We start from the raw sequence: 17270 nt of genomic DNA, 5'->3' as shown, positions 1-17270 counted from the left end.
TGCCTGCTGCCGGGACAGGGCTCTGAACACAGCCTCTCACAAAGGCACCCTCCAAGGTGCCTCTAGAGGCAAACTGACCAAGAATGGCCCAAAACAGAGACGCGAGACAAAATGCCTCTGTGTCAACAGCTTAATTTATGAGAAGGGTACTAATCCCAGCAGTGATTTCATTAACAGTGTGCAAGGACGAATCAGAGGCATGCAGCGGAGCATTTACATGTGTTTTTGTGCACAGAGAAAGGCTCTTGGGGTTAATTGCACCCACAAAAGCACGGGTACAAGAGACGGTCTGTGCGTACCTAGACCTCAACCGGCCATGAGAACAGTCCTCAAGTCACACAGGTGCTCATGTACAAGCCCAAGCAGCTACGTGGCCTGGTACCACTGGGAGCCACACAGGGACCACTGGAGGATCCAGGGCTCTGCTCTCACCAGCTCCAGTCACACAGCTGCCCCCTCCATGGCCCTGAAGTAGTGTCAACAAAACGCTGTGAGCCCAGTTGAACAAGTTATAAATACCTCCAAAAGACTCAAGGAAAACAAAACAGAAAGCTTTGGATGAGATTACCGATGCCTATCAGGTTATTAGAGCTATCTGGTGGGGAACTGTGATCCCCACTTGGCAGAGTTTTCAAAAGAAATGAGCGTCATCGGCTCCTTTCCAAATTAAAAACATTCTCATTTTCTTTTTCCTCCTTCATGTTGCCCTCTCTGTTCCCCACCTCCCCCTTTCCCCCCAAGCTGTTGGTTGAGTTCTGAAAAGCAGTTCATGAATTGCTCAGGAGCTGACAGAAATTAATAAAATGAAGCTCATTTATATTGAAATGGACTCATTATCATGCCAGCTGCCAATAGTTTATAAGACAGGAATCTTGCTGACAAACAAGGTCCTGCAGGCAAGAGACTTTCCACCTGCATCCACCGCATGACGGATAATCCTGTGAAGTACATTCCTCACCTCCAAAGAAATAGGATTTGTGATAATCTTTTTTTCAGATCTGTCTGCTAAGGCCACAGAAAACTTGTCCAAAAGAGGAAAAATACAGATGTGGCTGAGCATTTATCAGGTTTACCATCATGAAGTGGTTTTTGAGGAGTCTGTAATTCAGTCAGGAAGATCTGCTCCAGCCTGAAGCCAACTCTGCTCACTTCTGCAAGAAACTAGCCACAGTGTGCCCCACTCCACGCACTGCTTTGCTCCTCCAATGTAAATTATCTTCTGCTTCTACTCACGCTCTACATCGAAGTTTAAATGAATTGCCTTGTTTGCTAAAAAGGTGAAAAGATCCAAAGTGAAGGCTCACAACTGGAAGCTGTGTGAACCAAATTCTCACTCGGCTCTAGTATATCTGAAGAGCTGGTAATATCCTTTGCAAGAACAGTGACTGCTCATGCACACGTGGTTCCTCTAGAAGAAAAGGATTTATCACTACCTATGGACTCCTTCCTGAAAATGTTTGTTCCTATTAACATCTACAGCTTGGAGAGACTTTCTCAAATGAAACCAAGCTGCACCTTTCAAGGAAAACATCAGGTTTTCATACTCCTCTTTGCCTGACATTAGCATGCACTGGAACAGTCCTTATCTCCACACTCTGTAGTTCACCCCAGCAGCCCCAGTTCTCCTGCTGCAGTACCTGTGTGGGTCCTGCAGTGTGGATGCCTTGGATGAGGCGTCCCCTGACACAACAGCCAAAAGGAAGTCCTTGAGGCAAAGGAGGATGTATGTGCTCCTCCATCAGGAGGAAAGACAGAAGCAAAAACAGCAAAATGGCTTGTTGCAGCTTGCTTCCCAGCACAGAGCCCTCCCTCACAGGATTTGCTTTAGGTGCTCCTGGATGCTTGCTATGTGAGCAGAGCCTGACTGAGGGGCAGCTAACTGCATGCTCAGACCACTGGTAACTCACAGCAACCAGTCTCAGGGCTGTCAGGCAGCTGCAAGCATGTATGCTTGGAACAGCCCACCTCATAAAAAAAGAACCATCAAAGGAAGGTTTTCAATCTATCCTCAAGACTAAATGTTCAGGCTTAGAGCTGGTTCATGCAGACATGCACGCACGAACACACATATATACACATCTATGATGCATCTGTGCACGCATGTATGCAAATGCCTACACATATCAGTGCAACTCCTCTTGCTCTTTGAAGGCTTGGAAGTAGCACAGCTGTATTTATTTCATAGCCACAAAACAGTGCCTTGAAAAATCAGGCCAAGGAGTTCCCACAGGGCTCAGAACACAGCAGCTTAAGTCAGTTCAAACTGAGGGAGCTTGCAGCAAGCCACGATGAATGGATTAAATGAGAGCATAGTAAGGAAGAAGAATATATTAAAGGAGCACCTAGTTATTCATCACATCTGCTACCTGTGATTCTAGGTACAGCAATGAGAGGATTGGCTTTCATATGTTGGGATGAGTTTACAATGCCAAAAGATTAAGGAAAAAAACACTTGCTTTGCTTTCTGTTTGCAGTCACTTAACATTAGCTTTAATGGATGAAAAATATGAAAGCTACAGCTTTCTAAAAGCCTCCTTTTCAAAGTAGAACACTTCTTGTCCAGCAAGGAAAAATTAGCATGTAAGTATATGTCCTCCAGGAAACATGAAAAGTTGGCTGGAAGAACGACAGCTCTCCTTCAATTCTATTTTTACATTTCTATTTTATGATGGGTGTTTTGCTTTTTTTTTTGTCAGATTCAAAATGCAACTGCAAATGTGAGACCAGTTAGTCATTACACAAATCTTCATCAAGCTTCGTGAAGCCCTCGCTAATTCTACTATAAAACACCAGGATGGATATACATAGTCAGGAAACAGCAGTCATTTCAAACAGAAAATATTTAATATTAATCAGTACCTCTGGGCTGTATTCTCCACCCACTATCCTATCCTATTCCAAACCACTGTAGCTCTGGTGTTCGATCCTGCTTACTGTAACAGAGAATCACTTTACTTGTAACTGGAGGCCATATTTTGTTAGCCTTTATTATCACTTATTAATATGAATTGCTGCCAAAATCAATGGTAGTATCTACCCTGAGAAGAAGGTGAATGCTCTAGCATGCTCCAGGGTCCTGCTGCCCTTACCTTTACAGTTCTCTCCTCATCCTGTATTTTTGAGCTGCTCTTGGCAAAACAAAACACAGCAACCCATGGGAGGTGGATGGATGAATGGATGGATGGATGGATGGATGGATGGATGGATGGATGGATGGATGGATGGATGGATGGATGGATGGATGGGTGGATGGATGGGTGGATGGATGGAGTGGTTGGGTAGGTCGATGGAAAACAGAGAGACGGGAAGGGAGGGAGGAAGGCAGGCAGTAAGGAAGGTGGAAAGTAAGGAAGGAAGGGATGGAGGGAGCGAAGGAGGGCAAGGAGAGAGGAAGGAATGAAGGGAGAGGGGCTTCTCTAAGCCCAGATCTTTGAGATGGCTTCCTATGATGAGGCAAGATGCACGTCTGAGATCAGAAATGCTCCTAGTTTCCCTGTTCTCAGCGTAGTCACTGAAACTAGCTATGATGGCACAGAGCTCAGAGCCCAGCTCAAGTGGATTGCAGAAGCTGGCTGACGTTTAAAGCAGTGACAATCAAAGACAAATATGTTCTCCTTTGTGTTTTCTATAAGGAAATGCCATATAAACCTTTTGTTTGTGAGGAAAATGAGTTTTAAAACAACTACTGCTTATGCTATGTGTCAAAAAGAACTCCTGAATCTGTAGTCAGATGATGATGACCATCCAGACAAGGCTGGGAAGGATATCCACACATCTGCTGGAACTGGCCAGTAGCACTGGAATTGCAAAAATTCTTCGTAACCACCTCACTAACATGCACCCTTTGCATCTCTCATAGTTAGGAGAACAATGCTGTGTGATTGCTCCAGATGAAGAGGAGGAGAAAGAAAAATAAACCCACATTCTCTTTGTACAGAATTCATAATGAAAGGATGTGGGAAGCCTTGTTCCTCCAGCTATAGCACCATACCTATGAGAATTTCTAAGGAAGGGATGAAAAAAGAAAGAGAGAGGAAGGTCTGTCAGGAGACCCACAATCTCTGTATAAGCGACAATCATCCCCAAATCACAGCTAAAGAAGATGAAATCAGAGGCATGGCACTGACAAAGCACTTTGATAATGCATTAACAGAGCAGGTAGCCAGCCCAAGGGGAAGCTCCCTATTCAGGCTTTCTATATTTATACTAGGAGATGCAAATAACTGACCTAGTTGCAGGTTTGTTTGTTTTCTAATCACTTTTACAAGTATCTTATGTGTTTTCAGCCTTTCTCCTTCCCTTTCCTTTTATTTTTAACGGTGGGAAAATCCCCCTTTCTTCCCTACGGGAATTGTGCAAGGATTTACACGTTGAAAGAACAGGGCAAAGCAGGGAAAGGATTCTAATTTCAGATCATCAGACATAAGCAAATCTATGGGAAGCCAAGAGGGCAACTCCCTGGAGCTGTGGGGCAGGCTAACAGCAGCTTGCGTGCAGGGTGCTGGGAAGCTGGGGAGGGGGGGTTGGTTTACAGCCTGCCCTGAGGCAGTAAGAGTGGCACAAAGCCATGCAGAGTTGCAGGGCAGCAGGAATCTGCCTGGCCTTCATGGAAGGAGAGAATGAGAACAGGAGCTGGAGCTGGAAGGGCTGTGCATGCATTTACCCGTTACATAAAAAAGGAAAAGAATTCCCCAAATGAAACTGTCTGGCTTGTTTACTTACCTTAAGGTTATATATTATTGCTATTATGCTTTGATTGAAATGCACTTTCTGTTTGTGCCAATGGAATGGAGATCTGCTGATGCACAATAAGGACAGGGTGTGCCAAATGCATTAAACGTATTTAGAAGTAACAAGAAAATGTTCAGAACAGGAGACATGGCACCAAGTGGGTGTATCAGTGTACATATTCACATTGAACAGACACTGCAAAACCACCCAGAGTGACAATCTCAAGTAGTAATAAAAATCAAAATCCTTGGCTTGAGTGAGTGGGGAGCCATAGCAGGCAGGATGTGAAGGATAAAAACATTGTGGAAAAAAAATTAAGGCCAATAATTGGAGGGGGAGGGTGGAAATTGGAAAGGAAGCGTTTAGCATATATCCTCATTTAAACACATAGGTAAGCAATCTGATTTTCAGGCAATGCCAAAGACCTCACACAGATCATTAAGATGGTGCCTGAGATACAAACACAAGTATCTAATTTTAGATACCTCAACTTAAATACCAGGGAGGGATTCCAGAGGTCTAAGAAAAAACACAGCAAATTGAACTCAGGCAAGCTTGTGATGAGAGCAGCTCTCACGTTTTTGCCAGATTTGCTCTGATGGAGTATGAGGTACCTCACTGAGGTACAGCAGCACTACAAGGTAAGCTGCAGAATTAGCAGAAAAGATGCAAAACTTCTGCAAAAGCACCAGTGAGAGGACAGAAAGGTATTAAAGAAGAGGACATCTTTTTAAGTTGTTGGAATACAAGAATAGAATCACAGAATCATTAAGGTTGGAAAAGATCACTAAGATCATTCAGTCCAACTGTCAGCACACCCCCACCATGCCCACTGACCATGTTCCTCAGTGCCACATCCACACAGCTCCTGAATGCCTCCAGAGATGGTGATTCCATCACCTCCCCAGGCAGCCTGTGCCACTGCCTTACCACTCCTTCTGAAAATAAACTTTTCCTACTATCCAACCTGAACTTTCTCTGGTGCAATTTGAGATCATTCCCTTCTCATCCTATTGCTGGTACCTGGGAGAAGAGGCTGACTCCCATCTCACCACAGCCTCCTCTCAGGTGGTTGCACAAAGCAGTGAGGTCTCCCCTCAGCCTCCTCTCCTCCAGACTGAACAATCCCAGCTCCCACAGCCGCTTCCCATCAGACTTGTGCTCCAGACCCCTTACATCTTTGCTGCCCTTTTCTGGAAACACTCCAGGGCCTCAATAACTTTCTTGTGGTGAGGGGCCCAAAACTGAACACATAGCAAGGCAGCGTGCCTTGTGGAAGTTCTGGTACTAGTGAGCTCCTACTTTTAGGTTGGTGTTTAGCAAGATTCATCTGCTACTGAAAGCATTTGTTGTTTCCAGCACGCTTGTGACTACATGGCTGCTGGTTTTGTCTAATGAGATGATACCAAGCACCCCAGAGCAGGTTTTGCAGCCTGGCATTACCATAAGACAAACCCTCACTGTTTCACCAGCATGCATACAGAAACGTTCATGCAAAACCCAGCTGGTCTGCACCAGCTTGCCACTGTCAGAGTTAAATTAAGCACGCAGATTTTATCTGGGACGTTCTGACAGAACCTGATCACTCAAACGCCATCACTGAAATGCATTCTCACTGCAGTACGCTTATCTGGGCCTACCGGTTTTAGTTACAACTCATATATCACACATCTCCCAAGAGCCCAGCTCTATCCTGCTGAAGGAGTGCCCGGCACTGAAGTCCTCTCACATCAGGAGCTGCCTCCTCAGTTCAGAGGGGGCAAAACCTACAGGGAGCCGTGATCTCCCAGGAGACATCACGGGGAGAGCTTAAAGCCTGCCAGATGTGGTGATAGGGTTGATGGTGAGCATTTCTGAGAAGAAAAGGCCAAATTATGAAGCAGGATTCATGATGGAAAGTGAAACCAGCCAGCTCTGAACCTGGCTTCAAAAGAAAGTGAATGCTCTGATTTAATTTTCACTAAGGGCATGGGGGAGTGAAGTGTGTGAATACCACATCAGAGGTATCTGGGGAGCTAAATTCAAAGAGTTTAAAATGTGCCAGTCAGCAGGAGTTTTTCATCTGCATCCCAAAACTATGAGAGAAGTGGTACAAGAAACCACAGGTTTAAGTACAATAATTTTTATATTAAAACCTGCAGATCAGGATCCTGCCTGGGACTGGGGAACAAGTGATCCAAGAAATGACACAGCCATCTGCCAAGCCTTAACCGCGTGCGAGGCTGGGGATCACGTCTGAGAGGAGGAGGAATAGCACAGCAAGAAGTGGGAAAAGAGTAAAATGCCACATGGATTGTGGCACACTCATCGATCTCTTTCTCCAACAGGATAAGCCATTTTATAGTGGAGGAGTGGGTAGTAGATATCTTTCTGGGAAGCTATTAGCTAAGATGAAGGTGACAAAGACTAGCATAGGAATTATGATATAAACAAGAAACTTCGCAGAGAGGTTGTGCTGAAAGAATTATCTGACTCAAGGGATAAGGTTTTTTAATGCTTTCAGTGATGACATGCAAAGAAGAGAACACACTTCTGACTTGGGCTGCTGACACAGAGAAAGAAAGTCACAGTATAAGAGATATTCTGTCTCGTATTGATCCTAAGGTCACATAACTAATGTGATATAATTGTGATAAAAAAGCAAATGTAATCAAAAGATGCCCAAGCCAGGCTTTCACAGTTGAAGCATCTGCAAATTGAAGTATCTGTGAATACTGCCATAGAATACATTGACCTCATCCAGAATAACACTTGCAATCTTCACACTCACAGCAAAGGCCAGCAAAGGGAAGAATACCTTCAACAAAAGCAAAGCAGAAACAATGAAGCCCAGAGCTTCCTTTTGAGGGTTAAAACAATAGGACTGTTTCATATAACAAAACAAAAAGGCTCCGTAAGGACAGCATCGATACACTCAGGTAGAAAAGGGTAACTTGAACAGTCAATTTAAAAAAATGTACTCATGACAGTTTTTCAAGTTCTCCCCTTGCTTTGCAAGCTAGGGTTCACGCAGGAACAATGTTGCAGCTGGAATGCATAAGCTACCTGATATCGGTGGAGAGCCAGCAGTGAAGGCTGACCAACTGCAGGTTTTGCACCTTTGACCTCCTCTGAACAACAGACTATCAAAAGGAGCTTCCGTTTTCTTCTTCCCTTGACAACAATTCAAAACACCAAAGAAAGAGCAAGAAGAGGTGTTCGAAATCCTGTGTGGAAATTTTCCAGCATCAGCTTCTCACTTTCTCTCAGTACCTCACTATTTAAATACTCTATGAAAAGCATAAGCAACTAATTACAAGACAAACTGATGACAACTGTCCCAGCATGATCCTATAACGTAGTGCCTTAAGATAGCCTTGTGTGAAGATGCCTCCCATGGAAGAGGTAGAAAATCAGGCTCCCCAGGCTGAAGACTCCCATCTAGATAACCCCTGCCACGGAGGAGTGACATCCTATTTTCTTGGGTACAGGACAGAAAGCTGCATGGGAGTATGTACATATACATGTTTGCAGGTGCATTACACAGTGGTGAGGGTGGGGATGCCACCTTTTCTCTATTTTAATGATCTATCTAGAAATGTAAGTTTTCATTTGAAAAGACTTAGTGATTTTTAGTGTTCGTAGAAGTTGTTCACCACTCTGGATGAGGCCTGACTCCATCTACAAGCTCCAGTGACACAGCACTGTCTGAATGCAGCCCTCTGCGAGTTAGCACTGCTTCCAGAGTTCCTTGGCTGCCCCAGAGTCACAAACCACATTTCAGTGAATAAACCTTTCACCAAAAAAGAAAAATGGATCTCCTAGACCAAGGTGAAACATTACTGGAAAGTCACCAGGTACTGCTATTAGAGAGAGTGCCACAGAGCCCACCTCACCAAAGCCCAACCAGAGAGTTGGTGGAAAACTGCTTACTGTCAGCTCTGCTTCAATGCTTTCTTACGAGAGAAGGTCACTAATACATTCTGCCTTAGGCCTTATTAGAAGAATATTTTTCTTAACTGTAGTTGTTAGTGTGGGGTATAGTCACATAAATGAAACACTATACAGTGATAAAATATAACATAAATAAGAGGGATTTACTTATTTTTTTAAGGAATTCTAAAGTACATATTAGAAATGCAAATGTTTAATGAAACAATAGCTGAGCCTCTTCAAAAATGCCAGACTGGAGAAATATCAGCCACACCATCAAATGAAGGCACCATAAATCTACACAGCACTTTATAATTTCAGTAGCAGTAGGTGTCATTCCCTCATTTCAGTGCTTCATATTGGTATGAGGCCCAAAATAGTCCTAAAAGAAAACATCTAGCTTCCCCTTTAAATTTACAGAGTGGTAGATGATTTTAGTAGCTGAGAAAGCTACTGATATTTTCTGTGGCATCATTCCCAGCCCATATGAAAATAAAAGTTGTGGTAAAAATGCACACACATCATGTATTTGTGAGCATACTGATCATATTCACCTACTTTCAAGCTACAAGTGAATTATTCAGCCCACCTGAGCTCACAACTGCTCTTGAATCCCCATAAATTGCACCTGCCTGATAAAGAAAGAGGTCTCCAAAGTGCAGGAGTGACCACTCTTTTCTCCCACTTTCTTAGCACCATTTTTGTGGGTATGCACACAGGACCCATACGCGTGATAGAGTCCTTGTAACACAAAAAGCAGCAGCACAGAGAAAGATCCCACTGTGTTCCTGGACAAAGAGAGTTTTAGTGAAACAGGTGTTAAAAATAGTATCATGGAGCCCAAAAAGTAGGCTTCCTGTAAGCCAAATTTCCTCCCTCCAGTGCCAGAGCCACTAGGGAAGGTGACTGCGATGCCTTCTGCTCCTCCACTAAGTTACAGCCTCACCATATCGCCATGCTGACTCAACAGACCTACAGCAGGAGGATGAACTTACTTTAACAGCACATGGACATACCTCAAACACAAATTTTTAAGGGAAGCCCCTTGTGCTATTTTTGACAGGCCAAAAGAAAGAATTGAAGGACATCTTCATCATTGAGTTCAACACGATCTCCTTCAAGCTGAAGTGCTGCATCAGCCTTCGCCTTTCCTGTTGGAAGATTAGTTAAGAGTTCTTTACTGCTCAAATTTCCACATCAAGAGTAGAAAGAGTAGAAAGCCGGCCCTGCAAATGCTTTGGAGATCTCTGGAAGTTTGGTCACCAGAGAGTTTTTCCATCTTTAGTAATCAACTTGCCCACTGATGGGCTGCACTTCCCTTACAGTAAGCAACTGCAAAGTCAAAATATTTCCAATGCAACTCCCTCCTCCACTTGTTACTTGCACTTTTCCACCACTTTCAGAGCAAATATATCTAAACACAAAGAAGAGGAAGAAAATAAAAGCCAATGTTTTGCACTTCATCATTTACAGTTTTCAACCATGGTGCCATGGAGCATCTGAAGCTGGAAAGGGTCTCATAAGGATGACTAAGTCCAACTTTGGGCTCCACATCGCACCACTCAAAATCTAAGCCCTACTTCTGAGAGCGTTGTCCGAATGCTCCTTGAGCTCTGGTACTGGGGGCTATGCCCACAGCCCTGGGCATCCTGTTCCATGCCCGCTGCCCTGAGTGCAGAGCCTGTCCCTATCCCCCAGCCGCCCCTCCCCTGACACAGCTCCATGCCGTTCCCTCGGGCCCTGTCACTGTCACACAGAGCAGAGCTCAGCGCTGCCCCTCCGCTCCCTGGGAGAGCTGCAGCCGCCATCAGGCCTCCCCTCAGCTCCTCTGCTCTGTGCTCAGCACACCCAGGGGCCTCAGCCACTCCTCACACAATGCATATAAAATCTTCATCAAAAAGCTATCTTCTTTATATTAAAGCAGGACAGACAGCCCTGTGCCGCTTAGGAATCCAAGCTACAAATCTATTCGCTAGTACAGATACGTCAGTCACAAATTTGCTAGAGCGTGACCTCTGATTATGCCTGCAGAGGCCACTGCAATACAGTTATATGAACAGCATTGTGACACAGCTTATAGTAACACTTTTTTCTCCCCAAAGAAAAACAAGCTTAGCATAAGCTATTCCAGCCAAGAGCAGTTTTGCTGCCGTAAGCACCATCCATGCAGTGAAGGCTCTGTGCTGCTGTAACGATGCCACATGGTGCACCATGGCAGCAGTGTGCTGGTAACACCTCTCTGGCCTCGCTGCATCATGCTCTCACACCTGTGCTTAGCAGTGTTACGGTTTTTTTTCAGTCCTAAATCAACCTGGATGCTTTCAGCTTTCTGAGGAGAGAAAGCAGCACTCAGATGTTGCAATGCTGAGCTCTCCTTCCTGAGATGCTACACGTGATTATTTCCAGACTACAAAGGTGCCAGCTTCTAGATGTGCCAAGGGTGGGCAGGAACCTCAGGCCTGTCAGAGGAAGAAGTGTCTCCCTCCACACTGCTGACACAGGCTTTTTTCTTCAAAAGGAAGCTGTTGAGCTCATGCATATCAACATCATGTGGAGCAAGCCTTCACAAGAGCAACCCGGCCTGTCTGCCTACAGACATGAGCAGCTCTGCTGAGCACCTCTGCACCCAAAAGCCCAGAGAAATCAATGCAAAATAATTCAGCAGTCCCCCAAAGAAGCAGGGAGGCTTAAGGAGCCGCATGCACAAGGTGTCAGCCCAGTTTCCTCAGATTCTCAACTGCAACTGGAAATTCTTCTCTGCCTCATGCACGTACTCTCACACCCAAAAAGGAAAGATAAAAAGATCAAAAATTCCCACAGTGGCTACGTTCAGGCAGGGTATCCAAAATGCAGTCAAGCTCGCTTGTCCCTTATCAAGAGGGGCCCTGCGCAACCTGATGTAGTGCCTAATCTGGTGGCAACCCTGCCCATGGCAGGGGTTGGAAATGGATGGTCTTAAAAGTCCCCTCCAACACAAGCCACTCTGTGATTCTGAGGAGAAATGTTCACTGCTTTAAATTTTCAAGAGACAAAGGAGGACAGCATAGAGTGAAGAAAAAGCACCTTTCCTCCAGCCTGCCTCATACACTGTAGCAATTAGCTACTAGTATTTCTGTAATCTTACATAGTATGGCAAACAGCAAACCCATTAACTGTGACATTTTTGTGTGATTTCTCTTGGTTCATCTGTTCTGGAGGCTTGTATTTATAAAAGATACAGAAAGCTGATGTGTTTCCTTTGTTTGTTCCAAACAGATCCACTGTTTCAGGACTCATTTCATGTTTAATTAGGAGATTAATAATTACGGACATACGCAGCGAATCCCTTTAAAAGATAATAACATTTGAAGAGCAACTTAATGTTAAAAATAAGAGTCACACCACTCCAAGAACCACCCGAAATCCCACCACGTCAATTAATTTATGGGATATCGTTTCCTCTGACCACTTATCAGCACAGTAGATCACAAGGGAGACCTAATTTAAACCAGCCCTGCTTGCAAAGCTCTGGAAATGAAACAAATAAACTACGTCCGCGACAGATGCAACACTGCTTTGAGGCCAATTCTCATCACCTCTCACGCCGAGCTCTGTTTTATGCTGTAAAGACCTATTGATTGTGCTACGTAGAAGGAAAGGAGGAGGCAGGGGCTCTCAGTGCAGGCCCGTAGGATGGAGGTGGTTGAGGGGAAAGCCCCCTCAACAGCCAGCTGGGATCCATGGCAGCCCAGTGGCACGTCACAGCTCCCAGGACAGCCAGAACAGAGCCCCACAGAAGCTCTGCAGAGCACCTACATCAAACCTCACCACTAGAATATGCAGCACCCTAGTGGGAAAGGGTTACGAACAAAAGAAACCAGGCATTAAGTTTGGTGTGTCTTATCTACACCCAGCTGTGGGAAAGGAGGAAGGCACTCGATTATCACTTTTCATACAGGTTTTAACACGCCTCAACATATTCCCTGCCTCTTAAAAAAACATGAAAAGGAATGTATAATCACTTTTGCAGGGCACCTTTCCGCTCCGGCTTGCAGAGTCTGCCCTGCATGTACTTTTCCCATCATGACATAACTTGCAAAACATTTTACACAATGGCCACCTTGAACTTCTAAAGGCAAGCAGCCTCCCCCAGCCTCACCAACAAATTAGGCAGAAGCTCCTATACTCACTAGGAAAAATGCCTCGGTGAAATCTGAATGTGTAGCTCAAAGAAAAATAAAAAAAGCATGCAATGGCTTGTTTTCAGGGGGGATGTAGGAAACTCCAGGCAGCAGTGGTCACGGCCACTCCACTGCAAGCAACACATCCTGCTCAAGGCCTCTGCTCCCATGTTCTGGTAGGAGGGACAGGCTGTTTGCTTGGGGCTCTCCCCTCATCAATGCCTGGGGAGCCCAAAGAATGCATGTGTGTGCTCGCAGCCCGGAAGGTCAACAGTATCCTGGGCTGCACCAAAAGAGGGGTGGCCAGCAGGGAGTAACACATCCAGGCCTGGGGCCCCCAGCAAAAGAAGGATGCTGAGCTGTTGAAGCAGGTCCATGGGGAGCTGGGCTTGTCTAGCTTGGAGAAGGCTCCAGGAAGTCATCACTGCAGCTTCCCAGTACTTAAGGGAGCTTTCGAGCATGAGGGGGACCGACTTTTTTCACTGTCTAACACTGACTGGACAAGAGGGAATGGCTTTAAACTAAAGGAGAGGAAATTAGGTTAGATGCCAAGAGGGTCTTTCCTCAGAGGGCAGTGATGCGCTGGCACAGCTGCCCAGAGAAGCTGTGGTGCCCCATCCCTGGAGGCACTCAAGGCCAGGTTGGATGGGGCCCTGGGCAGCCTGAGCTGCTGGGGGGCAGCCCTGCCCACAGCAGCAGGCTGGGGCTGCATACACATTGAAGCCCCTTCCACCCAAACCATTCTGTGATTCTATGAATACAGCATGCCACAAGTATTTATTAGCAGCTGCTGTACTGCCCACTCTAGGAAACCGCAAGTGGGTGATGGCCCCGTCAGCACTGAGAGTCAGAGCTGACAGGTAGAGACTTCCCCAAGAGAAACCTGACTGTGGCATGCAGGTAGCACTGCCAACTGCTGAAAAATACAAGAATATCTCTCAGAGCCATTCATAAAACCTGGTGCTTATCGCAAGACACGGCTTTGTGCTGAAGCATTAAAAAGAAAGCAGAGCATTAGGAAAGGCAGTTAATGAGATCAGGAATATCAGAATGGGTGGAGAAATGAAATAGATTGCAATTAACCTCACTAATGAGCAAGAATGCTGGAAAAACTCTAGGAAGGCTCTACAAATGAGATGTACACACACTCACAGTAGCACAGTACTGTTCTGTCTGTACAATGCTGCATTTGTACATGAGATTTTATAGCACAGTCCAATTTTTTTAATTTGTGTTTGGTGATTCTGTTCTGATCTTCCTCCTTCAGCCTGACTCCCAACCACGTTTTGAAAAGGAAATGAGTCTCTGCTTGTCTCAACAAGTGAGCAACACCTGCTCTGGAGCTTTTGGTTTTGCTGTATTGTTTGGGTTTTGTGAGTGCTTTTTAAAGCCCAGCCTAACAGGCTTCGGGAGAAAAAAGGCTTGTCACCAGTTTGGGGAACAATAGAGCAAAAGACTTTATTCATTCACTCCTTTGTTTTCAGCAAACATATCCTGATGTATCTCTGTCAATACGAGATGAAAAATGCAGAAAACGCAAACATAGGTGGGATGGTGCTTCAAAAGGAAAAGGTACGGCCCTGCTTTGGATTCCAGCTTCCTCCTACAAAGCCTGTATTCTGGGATATTTCTGTATTGTCAAGAGACCTTCTTACTGGAACCTTTAGCAAGAAGGGAAAACACAGCAGCGTTCTGCTTGCCAATTCTCATCTGTTTATGCGAGTTTTCCAGAATTCATGTTCTTTTCCCCACAGAAATCTAGAGTCCACTTGCAAGGAAGATATTTAAATGCCATAAAATGAGACTTGAAAAAAAGCTCAGCACTGGCGTAATGCATTTGGCTCTAACCTGACTCAAGGGATGTTTTTATAAGAATACTTAGAAGATGAATTTAAGCATTGTCCCACAGAGCAACATCGGGGCCTTTATTTCAGCTACCACCCTGACAAGTAACTTTATTAAAAAGAAACAAGATTAAAAAATTATGCAGAATTCCAGACAGTTAACCCATACCTCACGTGTGCAGCTTGAAGCACAGATCAATGCAAAGGAAGGACTGCTAGCAATGTATCGGCAATGAAGCCATCCCCATGCTGTCTTTTTAGTGAACATTCAGATGAAGATTAATGGAGACAAGAGGACAGCTCTCAGTTTAACCTGTCAGACAATATCTTCATCCTAAATTGAATTATGAATTGTTGATCCCGTAAGAACACTACTTACACATTTTCCCGCACTTACACCCTTTAAGACACTATCCATCAAAATGAAACAGAAAAATATTTTTTGTGGTCTCTGTGTGTGTGATTTTGCCCAATTAATTCATTAATGGAGCTTGAGGGAAATATTCAGGAGAAGAATGTGACGTGCTGTGAACAGATAAATCAGATGTTTCAGTTGTATGCATTTGCTAATTCAGCCTGTTTAAAAAACAAGCATTAAATAACAAAACCAAACAATAATAAGTGCAGTTCTTTGTACTAAGCTGCAATAAAAAAGCAAAATGTTGTTAATTTTCTTGGTTCCTTTGCTGTGCCAAGTGTAAAGTGTTGATAAATTTCAACAGAGGATGAAAGTCACAAAGCCTGTTCTTTTGAGACAACGTGAAATGACGACACCAGCCTAGCTCATGCCACAGGGTGATAACTCCATGACACCTCAGCAGCTCATCCTGGGGGGGTTGTGTAGCAGCAGATAGGAACCTGCAGGAGGGCTCTGGAAGGCACATCCATGGCTGCTCTGCACCTTGCTTCCTGCCAGCTTCTTCTCAGGGCTCCACACCTCTGCTGTAACACTTTTAGGTAGGGATGCACTGAGATGCTGAAAGCCACTGCACAAAAGTACAGGCTGTGAACACTGAAAGGAGGCCTTGAACAGTGATTGGACAAGGGGGTAACGGCTTGAAACTAGAAGACTGGAGATTTAGGAGGAATTTTTTTCACTCAGAGGGCAGTGATGTGCTGGCACAGCTGCCCAGAGAAGCTGTGGTGCCTCATCCCTGGAGGCACTCAAGGCCAGGTTGGATGGGGCCCTGGGCAGCCTGAGCTGCTGGGGGCCAGCCCTGCTCATAGGAGAGGTTAGAACTTGATGATCTTTAAGGTCCCCTCCAACCCAAGCTGTTCTAGGATTCTGTCAGTCTGAATATGCATATGGAGTAAAATAGATGAGGATAAATTATATTCAATATCATGACAACTAACCATAAATTTTAATTTAGACAACACTACACCAAACATGACATCCTGAACCAGTGTGATCATGAAGCTGTGATTGATGCCGCATGAACCAATTTGATGCTTCAGCATCAGGCTTAAATGTATTAATATTTTGCTTGTTAGACCAACCTACAGTAAAACCTCAACATTCTACCAATAACTTCAAATCCCTATAGAAGAAGAAACACTGATGTCATCATCGTCCAGTTTTTCAAAGGAGGTTGCAGTCCGTTTTCATGTAAGAAGCTAGGAAGTGATTTTACATGCCAAGCCATGTAAAAAGTCTAAGTCTGAGCAGAATTAGATTTAGAACTAGGATACTAATAACTCAATTTTTAATAAGGAAAAATGACAGAAATAATTAAAAAGTAATAATAGTTATGAAAAAACATCTGAAACATTTGTTGGCTTTAAATTAAAATGGTTTCACGCTGGACTAATGAAAAGTTGTATTTTGAATATTTTCAGCACTCTCTTACCAAAAAAAAAAAAAAAAAAAAAAGCTCTTACATTTCCTGCATTTTTAATTACAAGAATAACCTACAAGACTTGGAAGAAAAATCTGACATATTTTATGGATTATTCTGCACTACAGGTTCCATTAGAAGTTAATACAAACACAGAATCATAGAATCATTTGAGTTGGAAGAGATCCTTTAAGGCCATCTGGTCCAACCCCCTGCAATGAGCAGGGACACCCACAGCTGCATCAGGTGCTCAGAGCCCCGTCCAGCCTGACCTTGGGTGTCTCCAGGGATGGGGCATCCACCGCCGATCTAGGCAACCTGTACCAGTGCCTCAATACCCTTATCATAACATCTACAGGAAGGTTGTTCAAGTGAAGTTCAAAACATAACTTCCACTAACATAAATATGTGAGAACGCAGTATTTCGTCCTTTCTCCGCACTCTTAATCGTGCTGTTTTGTGACTCGGTCTCAATCTTTTGATCTGTAGCAAGGGACTGTAAATACAAAGTGCAGGCTGGTCAGGGTGTGGTGGCTGAAAGGATCACGACGGGCACACCCAAGTGCGCTGCTCTGATTTTAATTTGGGCTTACAGGCTGAGCCACTCAAGACCAAGTATTTCATCACCACCACCACTGCAGGGGCAGTAACTTCCAGTAAAGGACCAGCATGGACGGCTGCGGGCAGTCAGTGATTCAGTGCTCAGTTTAATTTGCTGCTGCAGAAGACAACACCCTTAGCTACCTTTTCTTCTTCACTTTCAAGACTAGGAGTCCCATCTAAAT

The 17270-nt window shown here is 44.5% G+C and overlaps 2 protein-coding genes across 3 annotated transcripts in view; one reads left to right on the top strand and one right to left on the bottom strand.

Moving 5' to 3' along the window:
• BACH1 (BTB domain and CNC homolog 1) overlaps positions 1–17270 on the top strand; it is a 506041-nt gene that overhangs the window by 448594 nt on the left and 40177 nt on the right. The gene's annotated exons all lie outside the window — the stretch shown is intronic.
• TIAM1 (TIAM Rac1 associated GEF 1) overlaps positions 1–17270 on the bottom strand; it is a 126690-nt gene that overhangs the window by 86476 nt on the left and 22944 nt on the right. The window lies entirely within an intron of this gene.

Source organism: Cyrtonyx montezumae, unplaced genomic scaffold, assembly GCF_038088225.1.
Source record: "Cyrtonyx montezumae isolate F1298 unplaced genomic scaffold, pur_monq_1.0 scaffold_3, whole genome shotgun sequence".
Classification (NCBI taxonomy): Eukaryota; Metazoa; Chordata; class Aves; order Galliformes; family Odontophoridae; genus Cyrtonyx; species Cyrtonyx montezumae.
Note: the sequence above shows the minus strand (reverse complement) of the source record. Positions and strands in the feature narration are given on the sequence as shown.